General features: G+C 41.1%; 1 protein-coding gene across 1 annotated transcript in view; it reads right to left on the bottom strand.

Moving 5' to 3' along the window:
• OSBPL10 (oxysterol binding protein like 10) overlaps positions 1-23,579 on the bottom strand; it is a 280,920-nt gene that overhangs the window by 216,002 nt on the left and 41,339 nt on the right. The window lies entirely within an intron of this gene.

Raw genomic sequence — 23,579 nt, 5'->3', positions numbered from 1 at the left:
AGCTGGTCATCCTCAGTAGGTACTCACCTAAGAGATTCAAATATAAAGAATTTAAAAAATGAGAAGTGGAAAACATAAAACTAGAGAGAAGGTACACAGAGTAGTGGCTCCCAACAGTTTGGGAGGAAAAGGGGAGAGATACAGAGATGCATATGGGGCATTTTAGGGTAGTAAAACTATTCTGTGTGATACTATAATGGTGGATATTGACATGCATTTGTCAAAACCCCATACAGCTGTACCACCCAAACGGTGAACCTTGACAGTCTGTGAATTAAGAAAGGACATCATGTAGAAGGTCATGGGATCCCAGGAAAGAATCCTGCCTGGCAAGACAATTCTAACTATTACAACTGTATGAAACAACCTCACTAAAGGGAGTGGGGGAAAGGTACTGGCCTAAGTAACTTTGGAAATGAGTGTAAGACTAAAGGCGCAAGAAATAACACCTAAGCACTGTGCTCTCGCTGACAAAGTTGTTTCCCATGGGAGGGTATAGGTTAACATGCTGATACTGCCATGCATACACACTGGAATTGAACAACTAAGTAAATGGACATCAGAGGATATAAACCAAGTTTCTCGCTGTTGAAGAGGGAGTTTCCAAATAAACAAGAGGAGTCTAGAATGATCCATGTGGTAATGGGGACATCAGTATGTTGGGGACATCAGTAAGCTGAACATACTCATGCATAGATACAGATGGTTACACATGGAAAAATACATACATCCATATGTATATCTGTAGGTTAACATACATACATTTTTTCCTTTGTCAGCTGAGAGGACACCCCTATAGGAATCAGCACACCCAGCACCCAGATCTTGGTTGACAGTACCGTTCTCCAATAAAAGGCTGCTGTGAGAAATGGGCTGATTCTAGGACTGGGGCAGGAAATACACAAGGTGAGCCTGGAGGGTCTGACAGTGCCAGAAAGTAAGGAAATGCTCAAAAACAAACCAAAAAAGGCCACAATGGTGGGGGCATGTGAACGTGACACAGAAGCCCACTGAAAGAGTTTCCAATGGCCAAACCTGGCACACGTTTAGCAACAAAAGAAAGTAGTATTGGACCATAACCCAAAGTAAAAAGCAAATACTGGTGATTCCATACTGACATGAATAAATGAATGAATGGAGGAAAAGAGACAGAGCTCCCATGCAGAAGAAATCCCAATAATGTAAATAGTCCTCTCTCAAGGAAGTAGAGCCACACTCCCCACTCCTTAAGTGTGAGCTGCATATAGTGACTTCCCTTCAAAGAGCACAGTATGGGAAGGGCAGGGAAAGCACAGTTTTTCAGTGGAGAAACCTGACCGACATGACTCCAGCCAGGTTGTTAGTTAAACAGCAACAGGCTTAAATCCTGTAGATAATTGTACCCCTGACATGATGGAATGAAAATGGCACTTGACCTCTGTGGTCTTCCTCTCAAACCTGGAACCCCATCTCATCATGAAAAAAACATCAAGCAAATTCCAGTAAGGGGCCTCCTACAGTATACTGCCCAGCAGTCCTCAGAAATGACCAAGTCAGCAAGGTCAAGGAAAGTCGGAGAGAGACATGGTCACAGTCAACAGGAGCCTAAGGAGGCAGGACTAACCATGAGAGACTATGGCCTCTGAGAAACAAACTGAGGGTTCTAGAGGGGAGGGGGGTGGGGGGATGGGTTAGCCTGGTGATGGGTATTAAAGAGGGCACGTTCTGCATGGAGCACTGAGTGTTATGCACAAACAATGAATCATGGAACACTACATCAAAAATAAATAAATAAATAAGTAAATAGGAAAAAAAATAAATAAATAGAAAAATAAATAAATAAATGTAATGTGGTACATGCAGGATGGGATTCTGGAACGGAAAAAGAACATATGGTTAAAAAAAAAAAAAAAAAAGCTAAAGCAACCTGAATAAACTATATACTTTAGTTAATAATAAGGTGTCAGTATTGGTTCATTAACTGTAACAAATGTACCACATTAACATAAGATGTTAATAATAGAGAAACTCTGGGGGTGGAGGGAGGGTATGCAGGAACTGTCTGTACTATCTGCTTCGTTTTCCTGTAAATCTGAAACTGTTCTAAAAATAAATAAGTGAAATTGATTAGTTTTTTTTAAAAAGTGGGAGGAAAGAGGAGAAAGGCACACCCAGGACTCAGGGGTTCGTTTTCGGAGAGGGTGACGGTGATCTGGTCGCCCCGCTGGCTTAGCGTGTGGCTCTGTCCTGCTGGGGTGGAATGTTCCTCTCAGCCGTGCACACAGATCCGGACAAAACCTCATTAACTCTAAGAGGTAGCTGCTAGCAATCAGCGACAAGAAATTTCTAGAGCACAAAAGAAAAGCTATTTTAAGGGATCCCAGGGATTTCCAGACTAAAATCTCAAGCAGTTAATGTGAGGGTTTCACAGGATGTAAAAATCACTTGGGGCTTTGAAGGAGCAACTAAAAACGCAAGGAAACCCTCACACAAGCACTTCACAAAGCAAGAACAAGGGGCAAGGTCCAGGACCATAAATGACTAAACAGCATTCTTCGCTTATCTGAACTGGTTTCCTAGGGTAGCCACACTCTTTTTCCTGAAGAATCCCTGACAGCAAGCGGCCAAATCCCACAAAAGAGCTGTAGCTGTCCAGACTGGTGGAGGCAAGGGGGTGAGGTCACCAGTTCGGGTTCATTCATTCACACGGTCCCTGGTGAACATCTTGCTGTTGCTGGCTGATTCTCCAAAGGTCCAGTTTCCACTCAACACCAGTACACAGCCTGACACTAATCAGAGGGCAAGTGTCACTCCCAACGGCAGCAGACAAATAAACATGGCCATTAAAACAAGGACAGACCACAGAATTAGGAGGAGGAGAGGCTCTAAGGCCAACCAACCAACCACCTCTTTTTCTTCCTGTATTTTTAAAAGCTAAAAATATTCTCAAACACACACATTCGTGTAAAACAACACCTTAAAAAGAAAAAACCTTGAAATTGTGAAATGTATTTGTCCTTTCTGGCTCTGACTCTGGAGTCAAGAAAGGAAAGGCGCCAGACACGCCACAGGCCCTGGGAGGGAGGCGAACGCGCCATGTGGCCTTGGCAGCGTCTCCGTGGGAGTTTGGTAACACATCCAGGGAGTCGATTCTAAACTTCCTGAAAGACAGAAAATCCAAGTTCTAGAGCTTTATGCCTCTCTTAGGTAAAATCCTGAGTAAGACAATTACTCCTGTAAGACTGAAAACACGAGCCCCCTCCCCCACCCCGCCCCGGAACAAATACACATACCGAACACAGTATAACTTAGTTCATTCACAGAACTATCTTAACCAGAGTGAAGATGAGGAAAATATGAGAGATTCACTGATTTTATGAAAAAAGTTACCAAATTCAGCTGGATCAAACTTTGTCCCTGAAAGGCCAGATTCCATTTTAGCCTCTTGGAGGTCATGCTGCATCTGCAGCAATTACCCAACTCTGCCTTTGTAGTGTGAAAACAGCCCTCAGTGACAGTAAACAAATGACCACAGCTGTGTTCCAATAAAACTTTATTTACAAAAACAAGCAGCAAGCTAGATTTCACCCATAGGCTGTACTTGACGGACTACTGAGTTAGATAACCCCATCTCTGTCTCTCTCTATCTTCAACTAAAATAGTCACCATCCATTCAAATTTCAGGAACAGAGTTAAACTCCTTTCATTCATAAATCAAGAAGAAAATCAACACGAATCCCCTAAAAATCTCCTTTATACATTTCTTAAAGAAACTGAGTTGAAAGTCACACAGTTGGGAACAGTAACTGGATGTAATCAAACAAAACTTGGCCAAGGATAGCTTTTTCTATTTTCTCTAAGTGGAAGTGTTTGGGAGAAGCACACACCATATGGATCAAACGGAAACTTCTCAAGGATCCAGAAAGCTTATCTTCCCTGTGGCTGTCCTCTCAACACACTCCCTTACCTGGAAGCTTTGAAATGGTTTCTAGAATGTCCAGGACAAGTCCAGTCTTCATAATAGGGCATACAAGACCCTCTGAGACTTCCCACAGCCAGTTCCAACCTCATCTCTGCCACATCTCTTCCTACCCCCAAACTACACTCTGACAACTAAGAGGACTCACTTTACCTCTAATACACCATTTGCCCTCATGCTTTCAAGTCTCCAAGCCCTTACCAGATTGACCATGTAATTTATTGTTCAAACTGGGGCATTTTTAAAAAGATTGTATTTATTCATTTGACGGAGAGAGAGAGCACAAGCAAGGGGATCAGCAGGGAGAAGCAGGCTCCCCACTGAGCAGAGAGCCTGATGTAGGGCTTGATCCTAGGACTCTGGGATCATGACCTGAGCTGAATGCAGACACTTAAGTGACTGAGCCACCCACAATAGGGCATTTTTGAGAGTAAAAACAGTGCTATTAATAACTATACTGGGACAAAAAGCATAGCCCAATGCAGACCATAACGTAGAGTCATTTAGCCTTCATTCATAATTTATTTCTCTGTTGTGAAATCCATTGCAAACTCAGTCTGGTGAACTCCTATTCATCCTTCAATGCCCAGGTCAAAATATCACCCCTCCCTTTTTCTTGTGCCTTTCTGACCTCTTTCTGGCAGAGGTAACCACTCCCTCAATCTCTGTATCTGTTATAGCCTGTATCACATAATGTTATATTTACTCGTTCATGTGTATGTTTTCTTTGAGAACGGGAACGCTTCCTCTGTACAGCTGGCTTTGTGCTGGAACTGTCTTATGGTTAGTGCTCAATAAATGTTTATTCATTTTCTTATAAAAATGTAAACTATGTATTTACCTTCAAAACCATTCTTTGCATAGCATAAACCACTGGTTCTCAATCAGGGATAATTTTGCCTCCCAGGGGATATTTGCCATGCCTAGGAACATTTTTTTTAAAGATTTTATTCATTTATTTGAGACAGAGAGCGAGCAAGCACAAGCAGGGGGAGCGGCAGAGGAAGAAGCAGGCTCCGCCAAGCAGGGAGCCCAATACGGGACTCGATCCCAGGACCCTGGGATCGTGACCTGAGCCGAAGGCAGATGCTCAACCGACTGAGCCACCCAGGTGCCCTGCCTAGGAATATTTTTGGTTGTCACAACTAGGGGAGATATAACTGGCATCTAATGAGTAGAGGTCAGGAACGTCGCTAAGCATTCTACAACATGCAGGACAACCCTCCGCAACAAAGAATTATCCAGCCTAAAACGCCAATAATGCTAAGGTTGACAAATCCTGGAATAAAACTTAAAACTTCAGCTCCCTTCCTCCTGAAGTTACTACACATTCTGGATTACAGAAATAGAATGTCATGAAAATTTCCTGCACATATGCTGTAGACATATTCAGAAAGCCAACACATTCGGGGATTTCGTATAACATAAGACAAGTAAAGATGGCACAGATTTACTGTAGGGATTCATGAATTGGTCTGAAAAGCAGTGCGGATACACAATGTTACACAGGGTGCTCACGCAGAGGTCATTAATCCGACGCATGGCTGATACAGAGCATATGCAGCCGCAGAGGTAGCAATGCCAGGAGAACGTCTTCAACCATACACAAAATCAAAGGTGAAATAAAGCCTACAAACTCTGGACCACGTCAAGTCACTGACATTTGCGATCTAAAGTACAAATTAAAATTGTATTTGTTACAGAAGCTGAATCTGAAACTTTTGCAACTACCACCTGAACCAAACGCCACTATTACATGCAACAGAAACCCTAGAACACGTAGAGGATATTTTCAACCACATAATCTTATAAAATTAATTTCTAAAGAAAAACATGGCCACCAACTATTTAACTGCTTCCATTAGAACACATTTTTTAAGCTTCCCTGTTAACAGATATCGGCACTCCTCAATCTTTGCTTGGTAAATTGTCCTGAGAGCTGAGTGCAAAACATGCCACATACCTCCCTGCCTTCATAAACAGAATAAACTATGTCAAATCTGCTTTTCCTGGATCCCCAGGGTATCTTAACTACTTCTAATACTGTACTCTACTAATATAACCCTCACAGCCTACTGAAAAGGGATGGAAGGCTTGCCCCTTCACTAAATGGCCATGAAAGGCCTGTTTTCTTCTGTTATAATGTCTGGATCACCCACTAAGCTGCAACCATCATTCTTGTTGCAATTGGGATGCATGCCTCTGGTCTTTATCTCCAGCCTCTTCTCATGTAGCTCTTCTGGAAATCTGGTATGAAGTAAGTAATCAGAAATGCCTTGGGGTGTTTATGTGGCACAGTCGACTCTTGGTTTCGGCTCAGGTCATGATCTCAGCCCCACGTCGGGCTCTGTGCTCAGCGAGGAGTGTGCTTGAGATTCTCTCTCCCTCTCCCTCTGCCCCTCCTACTTGTGCTCTCTCTCTCTCAAACAAATAAATCTTTTTTTTTAAAAAAATGGTAACTTTAAAAAAAAAAAAGAGAGAGAAGAAATCCCTTATCTAAACCCTGGGTAAAAGGGCTGAGTGAATGTACAATTAAAGAACTGTTCCGCTAATATCAGGCAAAGAGCTTTGTAGCCTGTGAATTCCCACATCTCTGTACATTCATGCCTTGGATGTCCTCTTGCCCTTAACCCTTGTAGTTAAGAACAGGAAAAAGACCAAAGGGGTATGGAATAAGAAGTAAAAAAAAAAAAAAGGAAGGAAGGAAAAAAAGCCCCAAAATGAGAGTTTACATGGACAAAATGAGGAACAAAAAGGGAGAAAAAATTAAACATGAGCCACAATCAGTAAAGTAAGGTTATTAAACTCCCATGGCTTGAGATCAGGTTAGTTACAACAATCACCTTCTAATCCTAAAGCACAAATACCTTTAAGAAAGTAAATGAGGGGCACCTGGGTGGCTCAGTCGTTAAGCATCTGCCTTCAGCTCAGGTCATGATCCCAGGGTCCTGGGTTCGAGCCCCACATCGGGCTCCCTGCTCTGCGGGGAGCCTGCTTCTCCCTCTCCCATTCCCCCTGCTTGTGTTCCCTCTCTCACTGTCTCTCTCTGTCAAATAAATAAATAAAATCTTTAAAAAAAAAGAAAGTAAATGAGACTTGCAGATGTTATTTAAAACTCTACAGAAAATGAACACTTAGGTACTTACAAAACTTTAATTCAAAGGTATTGATTTTTTAAAACAGGCAACACATAACCAAAGCATCCTGTCCATTTGGCATCTATCTTAACCTGCCTGGAAAAAAACCCACTAAATGAGAGTTTCAGGAATGACTCATATATCAAGGTGACTTTTAAAAAGTCTGTCTGCATGCTCCCAGACAATAATTATTATTGTGTGAGCCCTCTCTCTCCACCTCCCAAACACAGAATGCCCAGAATGCACATTTACACCCATTTAACTTCCTCTGGACCAGAAGTTTAACTTGAACCTACCAAAAGGTGCTGACAGATGACAGAAATATAAAAATCACTATCTGATGTTAATCTATTATCAAGTCTGTGTTTATTAAATATTGGTAGCATTTGATAAAAGAGATGAATTTTTACAACAGCATCACAGAAACACCTAACCCTGAACTATCTCCTTTACCTGTTTACATCCAGCTAGGACTCAAAAGAAATCTTTTAGATGACAGGTCATACCTCATCGCCACAGACACTGAAAAGGCATCTAATAATCCATTCTTGGAAGGAAAAAAAAAAAAAGATAAAGACACTTTTCTAACATAAAATATATGTCAACATAAAAGCAGGCATCACACTTAACAGAGAAATTCTAGTCAGTACAAAATAAGGATGTAATCTATCACCAATATTTTTTAACACAGATCTGGAGATTCCTGTCAATGTGATAAGATAAAGTTTACTAATACAAAGTTAACATAGAAACCAAGTAGCTTGAAACAGACAAAAATAATCAATTATAAAAAACAGAGAAGAAAAGACTTCATGATGGCTACAAAATAAAAGTAAAAAATCCAGCAATAAACTTAACAAGAAATAGGCAAGACTTATATGAAGAAAATTTTAAAACACTTGAAGGCATCACTAAAAAAGACTTCAAAAAAGCAAGACATACTATGTCTTAGGGATAAATTTCACTTCAGCAAGATGTTAATTCTCCCTACGTTAATCTATAAACCCAATAGAATTTCTATAAAAGTACTTCAAAATCTTTTGGGGGGTTTTGGCACTAAATGAGCACCTTCTAAAATTCATATGAGAAAACCAACAGAAAAGAAATAAAAATCGGAAAACAGAGGTATGAAGAGATAATAGGTCCATCAAATAATCAAACAAATATAAAGTTACCACAACTGAAACAGTGTATAATTAATTGGTACATGGCCAGTGGGTCAGATCAGTGAAGAACATAAAGTCCATAAATAAATCCAAATGCATGTAAGAATTTAGGATATCATAGAAGTGGCATCTCAAATTAATGAGGAAAACATGGTTTATTCCGTAAGTGATAATGATGGAGGGACAACCAGGGAACTATTTGAAAAATAAAATAAGGCTGGGGCACCTGGGTGGCTCAGTCGGTTAAGCATCTTGACTCAGCTCAGATGACTTGATCTCAGGGTCCTGGGATCAAGTCCCGCATTGGGCTCCTTGCTCAGTGAGGATTCTGCTTCTCCCTCTCCCTCTCCCTCTGCCCCTCCCGGCCGGCTCATGCTCGCGCACTCACTCTCAATTTCTCTCTCAAATAAATAAATAAAACCTTTTTTAGAAAAAAGAAAAAGAAAAGAAAGCTGGATCCCTATCTCTTACTTCATATAAATCAGGTTAGACATCAGAATAACACCAGAATAAATTCTAAGTCAATGAAAAATTTAAACATGAAAAAATAAAAGTAACAGATATTTCACAGGTCCTTTTTTTTTTGAAGATTTTATTTATTTCTTTGACAGAGAGGGACACAGCAAGACAGGGAACACAAGCAGGGGGAGTGGGAGAGGGAAAAGCAGGCTTCCCACTGAGCGGGGAACCCGATGCGGGGCTCGAGCCCAGGACCCCGGGATCATGACCTGAGCCGACAGCAGATGCTTAATGACTGAGCCACCCAGGCGCCCCTCTCACAGGCCCTTCTAATAAACCTGAAGTGGAGAGGGTCCTCCTAACTGTGGCATAAAGAGTCTGACAAATGCTATTATAAAAGAAATTAAAATTTCTGCATGAAAAAAAAAAACACAAAACATGAAAAATATCTGCAACTCCTATCATATACACAGAACTAATTTTCCTAATATTTAAAGCTCCAACTGAGAAAAGACCAATACTCTAACAGAAAAAGGATCACGTAATATGAAGATAGCTCACAGGTAAAGAAATAGAAATGGTTCTTCTATATATGAAAAAAGCTTCACCTTCATTCACAATAAGATAAATGCAGATTATAACTGAACTGAGAAATAATTTCCTAATCTCAGAATGTCAAGAATCCGAAAGCTTGACAACATACCCACTGGACATACACTCTCATATTCTGCTGATGGAAGTTTGCAATCTTTATAAGGAGCAATTAGGTAATGTATATCAGAATAAAAAATGCACATAACTGCTGACTCAGTATTTCCAGTCTCAACATTTACTCCACAGAAATAGTTACACATGTGAGAAATGAAGTATGCACAGGTATTGCAGCGTATGTTCTTTGTAATACCAAAAGACTGGAACTAATCTATATAAGCATCAATAGGGAATGATGAACAAATTAGAGAATATCCATACAATGTACATAGCCACAAAAAAAGATGAGGGGGGCTTTAATCTACCACTTTGGAATGATCCTAAAAAATACTGTGAAATTAAAAAAAAAAAAAGCTATCGGGTAGAATAAAATATGGGACAAGAGTACCCATACTCACATATCTGCTTATATAAGCATTAACTATCACCGGAAGCATGCACAGGAAATTGGTAACACTGGTGACAATCTTTGGGGAGTAAGACTATAGGACAGATGGAAGAGGGAAACAGTTCCATATGCTTTGGATGTGAATGTAATGACCCATGTGAATGTAATACCTGTAAAAAGTGAACTCAAATTTAAAAATTTTTAAACCTTAGTAAACACCTGAAGTACTCCCCTTCCCCAACTCTCAACTAGTTAGTAAGTTCTTACAGTCCTCTTTCCAAAACATGTCTCATTTACCATCTCCTCTCCAATCTGTGACCATAATCCAATGCAGTCCTTGGGATAATGGTCAGGAGCCTCCTAGCTGGTCTCTGCCTTTCCTCTCTCCCCATTACAGGATGCACCTGACCCCACCTGACCTCACCACCACATCCCTCTCTTTAAGGAGAACAGTGTCACTTCGATCTGATGAAATCCCTTCCCTATGAATTAATGAAGTCCCTTCTCTATTCATCAAGAGATGCTGACTGCTACAGAAACCTGCACTTCTAACTAGGCATCGAGACCCAAACTATTTTTCTAGCTCTATTTCCCGAGGGTGTTTTGTGCTCATTTTTTATCTTTCCAACTACACTAGAAGTTTCTTAAAGGTTGATTATTGTCTAACCCATCTTTTTATTTTCAAAAACTCTTAGCAGGGCCTCTTCCACACAGAAGGTACTCAAGAAACGTTCTCTAAGGGGCGCCTGGGTGGCTCGGCCAGTTAAGTGGCCAACTCCTGAGTTCCGCTCAGGTCGTGGTCTCAGGGTCCTGGGATCGAGTCCCACGTTGGGCTCTCCGCTCAAAGGAGAGTCTGCTTCTCTCTCTCCCTCTGCTTGCCTGTGCTCTCTCTGTCAAATAAATAAATAAAATCTTTAAAAAGAAATCTTTTAAAGATCTCTTTAAAAGAAAACCTTTAAAAGAAAAAGAAAGAAGTGTTCTCTGAATCCATGAACACTCAACGATAAATGTTAAATTAACGGAACTTAAATATCTGATTATCTCATACCAAAAAAAGAATGAAAATGAACAGCGTGGTCTTTCACTCAAGCAGCTTGAGGAAAAAGAAGTTAGGAAAACCAAATACTGTTACTGAGGATAAAAGTGTATTCTGAAATAGTCTGCTTCACCAGAGTTTCAGCTCCAAACATGTTCTCATTTCCACCTCCATCCTCATCTCCTAGTCTCCCCACTTAGCTGAGGTACTTTCCTTACTTACCCTCAAGATGACACTGCCTGGAATTCAATATCCCAAGTGGCCTGATTTTAAATGGGATACAAATGGCCTAAGTATCTTGATACCACTTATTCTGACAATGGCCTTAACAATAACAATTTAAGAAAAAAATAACAATGTCAAGAAGTCATACAATTTATTTCATTGATCTGGGCTGCAGCTTCCCCACGATTGAAACTTAATAAACACTTCATCTTGCAAACCCAGAGGAAAATCTGTAGTGTTTTAAATCACATATAATCAGGGGCGCCTGGGTGGCTCAGTCGTTAAGCGTCTGCCTTCGGCTCAGCTCATGATCCCAGAGTCCTGGGATCGAGCCCAGCGTCGGGCTCCCTACTCAGCGGGAAGCCTGCTTCTCCCTCTCCCTCTCCCACTCCCCCTGCTTGTGTTCCCTCTCTCGCTGTGTCTCTCTCTGTCAAATAAATAAAATCTTTAAAAAAAAAAAAAGCACCTAGAGAGTTTTTCCTGAATGAGAACTCATTGTAAATATCAAAAATATCTTGAACATCGTAATATTTTACTATTGATCAAACAAATCCATGAGTTGTAAATGCAAATGCTTTTACATAAATATTTATGTTGTCAATCAAAATAGCATGTATATACGTTTGAAAAATAATAAGAAAAATAATAAGATTTATTTTAAATTATAGGCAAATACTTTGATATTTGTAATGATTTTTAAAATATTGACTATTTTTAAAGAAGTAAATGAGCAGGGGCGCCTGGGTGGCTCAGTCGTTAAGCGTCTGCCTTCGGCTCAGGTCATGGTCCCGGAGTCCTGGGATGGAGCCCCGCATCGGGCTCCCTGCTCAGCGGGGAGCCTGCTTCTCCCTCTCCCTCGCTCCCCCTGCTTGTGTTCCCTCTCTTGCTATCCCTCCCTCTGTCAAATAAATAAATAAAATCTTAAAAAAAAACAAAAACAAAAATCACATATAATCAAAATAAGTTCAGTTTTTCAAATTCTTGTTTACCGCTTTTTCTTCCACCTGAATACTACTAAGGGACGTTCCATGCTCTCAGTATCATAAAGAGGCTATTTAACATCATTTTAAAGATGTTTAAATCTTTTTCTTTAATTTTTTTTTTGGTGTCAGCAAAAAGTAGAGAATATGTTTAACAGCTTTCATGAAAACCATATATGAATCTTGAAAACAGTCACAAAACATTAAGTTTTTTAAATCTGAATAAACACAAAAATATTCTTACAGGAAATGAGAGGATTCTTATTTCTTTTTCCCCCCAGATTTGTCCCAGAATTACTGCAAGAGCTACACCATAACTGACAACACCAGACCTTTGATTCCTGGATAGGACTTTTAAGGGCCATGCAGACAAATTAAAACATGATTCCTACGGGGTTTTTTTTCCTTAAGTTTTTAAAAATTCTTTGTTGTAAAGTTTCATGTCATGAAATCACATTTGGCAGCAAGAAAAGAAAAGGCCCAAACTGAGCACTCTACTTCATTCCATCACCTAAGCTAATTGATTTAAGAAGTGACTGGAATGAGTTTTTTAGATGGTTAGCCTCTCTAATCATCAGTATCCTTACTTGCTATTTTGATTCTTTTTTTTTTTTTTTTTAAGTAGGCTCCACGCCCAGCTTGGAGCCCAACACAGGCTCTGAACTCAGAACCCTGAGATCAAGACCTTGATCAAGATCAAGAGTTGAGGGGCACCTGGGTGGCTCAGTCGTTGAGCGTCTGCCTTCGGCTCAGGTCATGATCCCAGGGTCCTGGGATCAAGCCCCGCATCGGGCTCCCTGCTCAGCGGGGAAGCCTGCTTCTCCCTCTCCCACTCCCCCTGCTTGTATTCCCTCTCTCACTGTGTCTCTCTCTGTCAAATAAATAAATAAAATCTTTAAAAAATAAAAAAAAAATAAAAAAAAGATCAAGAGTTGGACACGCAACCAACTGAGCCACCCGGGCACCCCCCTTACTTGCAATTTTGAGATCCATAACAATTAACTGGTAGCACTTAGGGGAAAACTAAATTATATATTGTATGTAAGTCACTCAGCATCTCTGGTACATAGTGAGTGCCACATAATGAATGATAATTGTTCTTATTTGTGAAGAAGTTAAACACTAGATTCAGAAAAAGCATTTGACAAAATTCAAAATCTACTTATGGTAAAAACTCTCAACAAAGTGGGTATAGAGAGAATGTACCTCAACATAACAAAGTCCATCTATGACAATCCCACAGCTAACATCACAGTCAATCATGGACAGGTAAATCTTTTTCTTTAAGATCAGGAACAAGACAAGGATGCCCACTCTTGCCATTTTTATTCAACATAGTATTGGAAGTCCTAGTCATGGCAATTAGGCAAGGAAGAGAAATAAAAAAGCATCCAAATGTTAAAAGGAAAAAGTAAAATTGTCACTATTTGTAGATGACATGATATTATATATAGAAAATCCTTAAGACTTCACCAAACAACTGTTAGAAGTAATAAATGAATTCAGTAAAGTTGCAGGATACAGGGGTGCCTGGGTGGCTCAGATGGTTAAGCGTCTGCCTTTGGCTCAGGTCATGATCTCAGGGTCCTGGGATCGAGCCCCTCGTCGGGTTCCCTGCTCAGCGTGAAGTCTGCTTCTCCCTCTCCCACTGCCTCTCCCCCTGCTTGTGCCCCCTCTCTCTCTGCGTCAAATAAATAAATAAAACCTTAAAAAAAAAAAAAAAGATCTGTTGCAATTCTTTTTTTTAAGATTTATTGATTTATTGATTTATTGATTTATTTGAGAGAGAGAGAGAGAGACAGCGAGAGAGGGAACACAAGCAGAGGGAGTGGGAGAGGGAGAAGCAGGCTTCCCGCAGAGCAGGAAGCCCGATGTGGGGCTCGATCCCAGGACCCTGGGATCATGACCTGAGCCAAAGGCAGATGCTTAATGACTGAGCCACCCAGGTGCCCTGTTGCAATTCTATAGACTAACAATGAACTATCAGAAAGAGAAATTAAGAAAAAATCCCATTTATAATTATATCAAAAAGAATAAAATACCTAGGAATAAATTTAACCAAAGAGGTGAAAGACCTGTACATTGAAAACTGTAAGACATTGATGAAAGAATATGAAGACAACACCCAAAGCAATCTACAGATTCAATGCAATCCCTATCAAAATTCCAATGGCATTTTTCACAGAAATAGAACAAACAATTCTAAAATCTGTATGGAGCCCCAAGAGACTCTGAATTGCCAAAGCAATCCTGAGAAAGAACAAAAAACCTGGAGACACCACGCTCCCTGATTTCAAAGTATATCACAAAGCTATAATTATCAAAACAATGTGGTACTGGCATAAAAACAGACATACAGATCAATGGAACAGAATAGAGAGTCGAGAAATAAATCCAAGCATATAGTCAAATAATTTATGACAAAGGAGCCAAGAACATACAGTAGGGAAAGTACAGTCTCTTCAATAAATGGTACTGGGAAAACTGGACAGCCACATGCAAATGAATGAAACTAGACTACTATATTACACCATACATAAAAATTAACTCAAAATGGATTAAAGACCTGAATGTGAGACCTGAAACCATAAAACCCCTAGAAGAAAACACAGGCAATAAACTCCTTGACATTGGTCTTAGTGATGAGCTTTTGGACATGACACCAAAAGCAAAAGCAACAAAAGCAAAAATAAACAACTCTCAACACTTCAACCTAAAAAGCTTCTGCACAGCAAAGGAAACCATCAACAAAACAGAAAAGGCCAGCTCAGCGAAATGATCTGTGTAACTTCCTATGTTGTGATTGTCAGGTCACCACCGTTGTGAGCTGGGTTCATGGCACAGAGCCCCACTGAACCCCACTGTGCTGTTGTTTGCTCAACACCCAGGCATTAGGCAAGTTCTCAGTCCCTTCCACTGCAGAATGAGGAAGTCAGACTCAGGTGCTGAGGTCCCCTTAAACTTTAACATGCTGATTTTATATTCTACTGGAGATTTGAAATATAATTTAAACGTCCTTTTAAAAAACCAAGATTTGAAACTTCTTTAATCAGAGAACTGAGCCTAACACTATTAAAAAAGAAAAAAAAATACTAGGAAAATCCAATTTACAGAAGAAGAGACAGATAATCATGGGGTGTACAAAGATTTCCAAATTTACAAAAATCATTTGCACAAAGAGCTTCCCTAGGACATTTAGGTGTTGGTTTACACCACATTAATTTTGAGAAAGGTGGTAAGTGCCACAGTCAAAAATAAAATTATTCAAAAGAAACCAAACATCTTTGATATTGTGATAGAAATAAATGTATCTCTGAGTCAACTCACCTACGAATTCTGAGAACAATTCCACTGTGTAAAGAAGGCCTGAGAATAGGCTAATAAAACCATCTAAAACCATTTAAAAATCTGACATATAAAGTGCTTTGGTAAGGGGCATAAAAATTATAAAGTTTTTTTTTAAAGAATCAAAGACTTCTCAGATGAGAGGAAAAGAATAGAAGAAAAAGACCAAAATTCAAAACTCTAATTCCACAAAGAACACCAGAAAATGTATACTTGCAGAAAAGGGGCTAAATACACATGACGATCTTTCTAGCCATATTTTTTTACAGCATCATTTCCCAAAGGGTCTTCTACAGAGTCTCCAAAACAAAACAAGTTTCCATCGTTAAAATCAGTTCCATTACTGCTGACCGCATTCCCCCCGGATGAATTAGGATTACACTCAGCTGCATGGAACAGAAACTCAACTATAAGGGTTTCAGCAAATCGGGCTTTATGTATCTACGAGAACAAAGTCCAAAGGTGAAGAGTTCAAGGCTGGTAGAGTAGCTTCCTGAGGCCATCAAGAACTCCTTCAATCTTTCTGATCTGCAAATCCTAGTATGTGGCTTTTGTTTTCGTGGTGCAAGTTGGCTACAGCTCCTGCAGGCAGGAAAAAGGTGGGCACTCGCAAAGATGTGTGCCAACCTCCTTAGACCCTGTTTATCAAGAAACCAGTACCTTTCCCAGAAGCCCCCACTCCACAGAGACTTGGACTTCTCAACTTACTGGCCAGCACTGGGTCACATCTAGTAGCAAAGCAGCCTGGGGAGGTGAGAACTTTCAACTAGGGACATTGCCACCTGGAGGAATATCAGAATTCCAAAAAGAAACAAGGGACCGAGTGTTTGTTTAGCAATTTAAAAGGTCCTTCCTACTTACCGTAGAAATCCAAGAATGCCTATTTGATTTTAAGGGCTCTGAGACACTGTAAAGAAACCTGTCTCCCTTTTTTAAACCACAGTACTTCTCAAACTTACTTGAACACCAAGTGCCTTATTTCCTTTGACTGGCCTGTTGAGACACCATTTGGTGCAACACATCTTGGGAAATACTGCTTTTTGGGAACTAAAAGAAAGAGGGGGGGGAATCTACTCTGATAAAAGAGTCTGTTCTCATACTTAGATAGGTAAAAGGAAGAGGTTGCCTTTAAACCGGGGGTTCTGGAAACAGAATGACTGAAGTGATAACAGAATTCTACAATCGGGATCTGATGTGTTTTCACTTTCTCTTGTAAAGTCACAATTCCAGTGAGAAAAAGCTTTTCCCGTTCCCCTGCCTTCAGAGGGTGGGCCCCGCCTCATTTCCTCCCCTTCCATTCACCCCTTCTCAACTCCCCAAACTGTCATTTCCTTATGTAACCTCCCTGCGTTCTCACATCTCAGGCTGGCCTTTCGACGTCCGTGCCAGAGTGGCTCCAAAGAATCCCTCAGCTTTCTTCTCCCATTTTGTTGTCATACCACCAAAACACTTAGGGGGTTAGCATTTATTTGAACCAACCTTTCCTGTATATTTATTTCCTACTCCATCTTTTCCACCAGCATTCTTTGATACCTCGTGGAGGCTGGTGTTAATTAAACACTGCTATAAATGCCGGTATTACTTCCAAGGGAAAATGTCCATATTCTTAGAAATAAAGCAGAAAAAAAGACAATCAAAACATCATTTTTCGTTTTGATACTAAAGCGCTTGAAAGAAAAGCCATTCATCCTATCCAGTTCCATTAAAATATTCGTTTCTTTTCATTCAATTTGATAGTTTAAAAAAAAAAAAAAAAGGAGGAGGTAGGCTACATTTTTCACATTTCCCAACACCATTCATTACCACAGTGTACATAGAGATTACTTTGCCAAAAAATCCAATGCATCTCTTTTTCTGGAAGGGAAGTGAGAAAATGTCATCTTTTATTTCCTGAAGGAAAAAAAAAATTAAATAGGTCAAATATATAAAACTTTCATGAAAAAAGGCAACACTTCATTTAAGCCATTAAAGGGAAATGTGTTTAAACTCCCCAGTGGAATTCCACGCTCTCGAACAGGAAAGGATTATTCACTGCTGTCTTGAAAGAACCAGACACGGCTTATCACACCACTTCATGAAGACACTGAATGGAACTGGACCCCACAGGGTCTCTTATCCTTCTGTTTTCTAGAACCCAGGGGGAAAAAAAAAGCAATCGAGAACATTCACTCCTCCAGTAGACAGGCCTCTAGAAAGTCGAAGGACCACATAACATTCAGATGCCATAAAAAGCCTTTTTGTGCCACGGCCTGGCTAAAGGGATTGCCCATCCTCTTTAGAGGCTGTCATCACTCACAAAATAGAAGGCACGGCCGGCTCACTCCAAGTCAGAAATCCGGACAGTATCACTTCGGGTCCAGCTGCACCCTTCCCAAATTGCTTCCAGAAAGAAGACTGGATCCTCCCAACCACCAGGGGAGCACTCCCTCCGATCATGCCTCTCAGCCTCACCCCACGCTTAGTCCCCCACGACCCCAGGCATCCTTTCCTATGATTTGACACCCACAGCCCCATCCTCCCACGCCACCTTTTGACCACACCCCTTAAAGCCACCTCTCACCCCAACCTCTTTTCCTCTCTTGGCTGACGCTGGAACATTTGGTGGAAACCCACTGCAGCCTCTTCTTATTCCCCAAAGCCAAAATAACCGTCCTCCACTCCCAGGCACAACTTCCATCTACAGCTACGCATCATTAGAGAATTCCCTGAAGACCTTATGGAATGGCTCAGTCTTCCTTGAGACACCAAGTGCAACTGTCATTCTGAATGGCCTTTGAATTCACCGAGCACACTTGCTTGGTCAGTGCCTTGTCCTCATTCTGTCACCTCCCTCTCTGCGTTACTGCCTTCCTCTCAAAGATCCACCCTGGACTTTCCCATCACCACTCAGAACTGCTGCACATCTGACAGTTCCCCCAGACATCTCACCCCACTGTCCTTTCATCCTCTATCAACTCCTTCCCCCTCAGCCCTCTCTCACAGCTTCTCGCCCTACACCCACTATCCCAGCTCCCTTTTGGCTCCATTTTGCCAATCCTTTTATTTTCTACTTCTCTGACCAGCTTCTGTCTTCACCTCCTTTCTCCTCCCTCCTACATCCATCGCCCGCCTGGCCAATGAGCACAACTCCCCTGCACTCTCGTGTACACCCACCCGGCCAAATCCCAGCCCCAGATCCCTCTACGCATCTCCTTCCCTGTTTCTCTCTCCAGGATGCTCAGCACTATGGAGAAAAACACACATCCACCAAAGCTGTCTTAACAGATTCATGGTCTCCATCCTCAAGAGGCCCTCAGAGCCCCGCAGCAATCCCCAGAGTCTCCTCAAAGGCTATTTCAAACCTCCTCCTCCATTTTATCTGAGCTTCAGAGACCATCACCTCCATCTCTCCCCACTGCACCCCCAGAAAATGGCCTCACCTGATACTTCACAGAGAAAGAAGCAAGAATACTTTCAACTTCCTGCTCACCCCCAAACTCACCTGCATCTGTATTCTTCCTCCTATCTCCTACCTCAAACCAACACGCACCCCTGCTCAGGACTCTCCTGACTTCCCAGGCACCAGCTCCATTCATTAATTCTCTCCTACACCCTCACACTTTCCTCTCTACCAGCTCCTCCCATCATCATTTTAACATGCCAATGCTCTACCATCTTGGGAAAAAAAAAAAATCCTGCTTCAAACCTCCTGCTCTGTTATTCTTTTCTTCACAGACAAGCAAGATCTATGCCATCTTCACTCCCCACTCTACTAACTTTGGGCTCCTTCCCCCCACCCCCAGAGAAATTCCCCTAGCCACAGGCACCACCAGCAAGGTCTTAGCTGCCAAACTCCACAAACATATTTGACCATGCTTCACTTGCTCCTCTGGAATATCATCCCTCAGCTTCCTATGACCACAGACACTCCTGGTTTTCCTTGTATCTGCCTAGCCAATCTTCCCCCCTGCCCATACATCCCTGCTTTCAAACTGTACGTATTCAGCTTACATCAAGAAATCAACTTAGAGCAGGGTTTCTCAACCTTGGCATTACTGACATTTGGGGCTGCATAATTCTTTGTTGTGGGGGGTCATCCTGTGCTATCCAGACTGTTCAGCAGGATTCCTGGCATCTACTCACTAGATGCCATTCGTGACAATCAAAAATGTCTCCAGACATCATCCAATTGGCATCACTCCCGGTTGAGAACCACTGACTTATAAGATCACAACCAATATATTTTTTTTAAATGAAATGAAATAAAATAGAAACTACCAGGGTATATCTTCTAAGATAAAGATCTTTCATAAAACTTTTGTTTCCATGTCTTGTTTGTATTTTTATACATGTATACGTGTGGAATATAAAATATTTCTTTCTGTGGGTCAGAATCAAAAGACTTTAAATTCACTGCCTTACATGTTAGCATCCCCAAGGCTCTGTTCCATCCCTTTTTAAATCATTCAGCAAGAGGCGCCTGAGTGGCTCAGTCATTGAGCGTCTGCCTTCGGCTCAGGTCATGATCCCAGGGTCCTGGGATCAAGCCCCTCATTGGACTCCCTGCTCGGTGGGAAGCCTGCTTCTCCCTCTCCCACTCCCCAAGCTTGTGTTCCCTCTCTCGCTGTGTCTCTCTCTGTCAAATAAATAAATAAAATCTTTAAAAATAAATCAGTAAATAAATAAATCTTTCAGCAATGCAAAAATGCACAGACACACAATGGACACTTATGAACTCAGCACCTGCTCAAGAAAACAAAGCATTATCAACCAGATGCAAGACCCCCAGGTAGCCACCCCTCCCCTGTACTCCCGGAAACCACAACTCTATTTTGGCATTTTCCCCTATTTCTACTATGTTTGGGTATGGGTCCTTAGGCAATATATACAGTACAATTTTGCTCAGTTTAAAATGTTTTAAAAGAGCACCATGTCATACATACTTTTCTGCAACTTGCTTTTTTTCTTCACATTATGTTTGAGAGATTCATCCATGTTGGTATGTGCTGTTCAAACACATTTATTTTCACTGCTATATAGTATTCTGCTGAATGACTATACCACAATTTATTCATTGATTCATTCTTCAGCTGATGAACACTTGGGCTGTCTTCATATTCATGGGCAATGCTACTCTAATCCTCTGTGTGCATATATTCTAGCGCAAATGTGTGACAAATCTACTTGGATACATGCTCAGGAGTAGAATTACTACCCCCCTCTAGAGCATGTTCATCATTATTATTGCATAAAACAAATTGTGTATAGATTCTATAGAGTTTGTACCTGTCTCTACACTCATCATACTGATATTTAGTAGTTCTTCAGTATACTTTGAAATCAAATGCTACTTCGATGATGATGTGCCATAAATATCTTCTCCCAGTCCGTGGGTCTTCCTCCCCTCCTTGGTGATCTTCTCCCCTCCCATGGCCTCTGTTACCTTCTCCATGGTGACCACTGCCTACTCCATACCTACAAACCAGATCTCTTTTCTGGCCTCCAGATCTATGGGGCCAATTGCCTCCTGGCCATCTCTCCTGCCTGCAAGTATCTCAAACTCAACTGTCCCAAACTACAGCTGTTATCATCCCGCCCCCCCCCCAAAACCTGGACCTCCTGCATTCCCTGGCTCAGGGAAAATCACCACCATTCATTCTCATATACAGTGATCCTTTTCTTCTCGTTTCAAACCTGTCCATCACCTAGTCTTGTCAATTCAACTTTTGCATTACAGGGATATTTTTTCATTGCTATCCACCTCCAGTATGAAATTACCTTATTTCTGAACACCATCTCTGAGCTGGATTGTATGCCATGGGCTCCTTGTTCCCAGCCTTTTGACTTCAATCTGTTCTTTAAAAAACATCCAGCCCTAGGGGCGCCTGGGTGTCTCAGTCGGTTGAGCCTCAGACTCTTGATTTCTGGCTCAGGTCATGATCTCAGGGTCGTGGGATCAAGCCCCACGACGGGCTCCGCACTTAGCACAGAGTCTGCTCGAGATTGTCTCTCTCCCTCTACCCTCCCTCTGCTCGTGCTCTCTAAATACATACATACATACATAAAATCCTTAAAAAAAAAAAAAAAAAACCAGCCAGCCCTAGCAATCCCACTATTATTTACCCAAGAGAAATGAAAATAGACATCTACAAAAAAAAAAAAAAAAAAGACTTGTATAAGAATGTGTATAGCATCTTTATTCATCAAAGTCAAAAACTAAAAACAACCCAAATGTCCACCAACAGAAAATGGATGAACAACTATGATTATTCCATAAAATGGAATACTCCTCAACCATAAAAAGGAGCTACTACTTATAAATTCAATGATGTGGATGAGTTTCAAACTATGCTGACTAAAAGAAGCCAGACAAAACAGAGCACCCGGTGTGAGACACCATGAGATCTAAGAAAGACATAACTGGAGATAGAAGTCAGAAGGTGGACTTCGGGAGGTGGGCATTGGATGATTGAATGGAAAGGGACATGAGGGAATTTTCTGGGGTAATGGAGATGTCCTTTTTTTTAAAGATTTTTAAATTTTATTTATTTTAAAGGAAGACTGTGCAAGCAGGGGGAGGGGCAGAGGAAGGGGGAAAGGATCTCAAGCCAACTCTGTGCTGAGCAGGACACCCGATGCAAGGATTTGATCCCATGACCCCAACATCATGACCCAGGTCAAAATCAAGAGTCGGACCCAACCGACTGAGCCACCTAGGAGCCCTGGTAATGGAGATGTTCTATATCTGGTTTGGGGTGGTGGTGAAATGAGTGTATACAATGATCAAAACTCATCAACCAAACTGGCCATTGACTAAGATCTGGCCATTTTACTGTATGTGATTATATCTCAAATAGATATATTGATCTACTTATTTATGTTTAAAGCCAACTAGAATAAACTTGCTAAAATTAAAATCTTACCAAGTTACTTCCCTGCTTAAATTTTTTTTCTGAGAGCCTCAATGACTTTGTGACAAAGGCCACTGAAATGTCCTATCTACTTACCCTCCAATGTCCACTCTTATCCTTCTTCCCGCACCTTTCTCAGGGGCTACGCTGCTCTCACACTGAAGTTCTTGTATTTTCCAGAGCAGATGATGTCCTCGTTCACCTCTGGCCCCCTGTGATTAACCCTGATGTGGCCAACTCCTACTGTCTTTCAAGACTCAGTGTGGATATCACGTCCTCCAGGAAGTCTTCCCAATCCCCCCAACACTGGATTAGGGATCTCCCCTGGGTTCCTGAAACATCCTGTGCTTACTGATACCACAACCCCCTTTACTGGAACTTTACTTGTCCATCTGCTCCAGCAGAACGTAAACTCCATGAGGACAGGACCAACTGCTGGATGTGCCCAGAGTTGAGGATGGCATGTATTCAATTAATGTTTGTTCAATGGGTGAATGAAATACTCAAAAACTATTTTCTCCTTAAGCTAAACACAGAAGGATAGAAACTTGCAATATCAATATTTAAGGAAAAATAACTTCAAAAGAGAAAAAGGTAAATATTTTATAGTTAATACTTCAATAACCACATGAACACAGGAAATGATATTGTATCAAGATCTGCTGCAAACAAAAAGGAAAAAAAAGTAAGACAGATTGGGCTAACTCTTACTCCAAAAGTGAAGATAAAAGGAAATTGGAAGTCATCTTGGGTAAATAAATAAATCTCAGGAAAGGCACATTGAACAAAGAGAAGACTCTTTGATGAATATGAAAGTGGTCACTTCTTCAGTTGATTTTAGAGCAGCTGAGAGTTAGCCCAACAAACCTCTCAGAACTGTGTAAATTCCAACAGAAGCAGCAAGGAGCCAGCAATGATCTGGAACAGTTCCAAGAGTTCAAAAGCATCAAGTCTAGACACCTCAGATTCCCCTGAGAGGGATCTGGCAGCCTGCCTATGACCAAGATCCCTGCTGACCCCAATTTCTTACTTTCCATCACCATTTTTTGGATGGATCACTAAGAAGTTAACTTTAAGAGAAGCAGTTTCAGTCACCATCTTTCACATCTCAGAGGGGCACAGCCCGTCCTTTGTAAGGGAAAGAAATGGACTAGTGTTAAATGGCAAGTGAAATGAATTCCTTAAATATCAGGAAGCAGAGACTGTAAGTAAAGCTCTTCCTTTAGCACTTCTTGCTGCCAAATGAATTCCCAAAGCAAAAAAGTGCTGGCTGTATTTATTCAA

This window comes from Leptonychotes weddellii, chromosome 1 (assembly GCF_054177405.1).
Source record: "Leptonychotes weddellii isolate Sample4059 chromosome 1, ASM5417740v2, whole genome shotgun sequence".
Taxonomy (NCBI): domain Eukaryota; kingdom Metazoa; phylum Chordata; class Mammalia; order Carnivora; family Phocidae; genus Leptonychotes; species Leptonychotes weddellii.
Note: the sequence above shows the minus strand (reverse complement) of the source record. Positions and strands in the feature narration are given on the sequence as shown.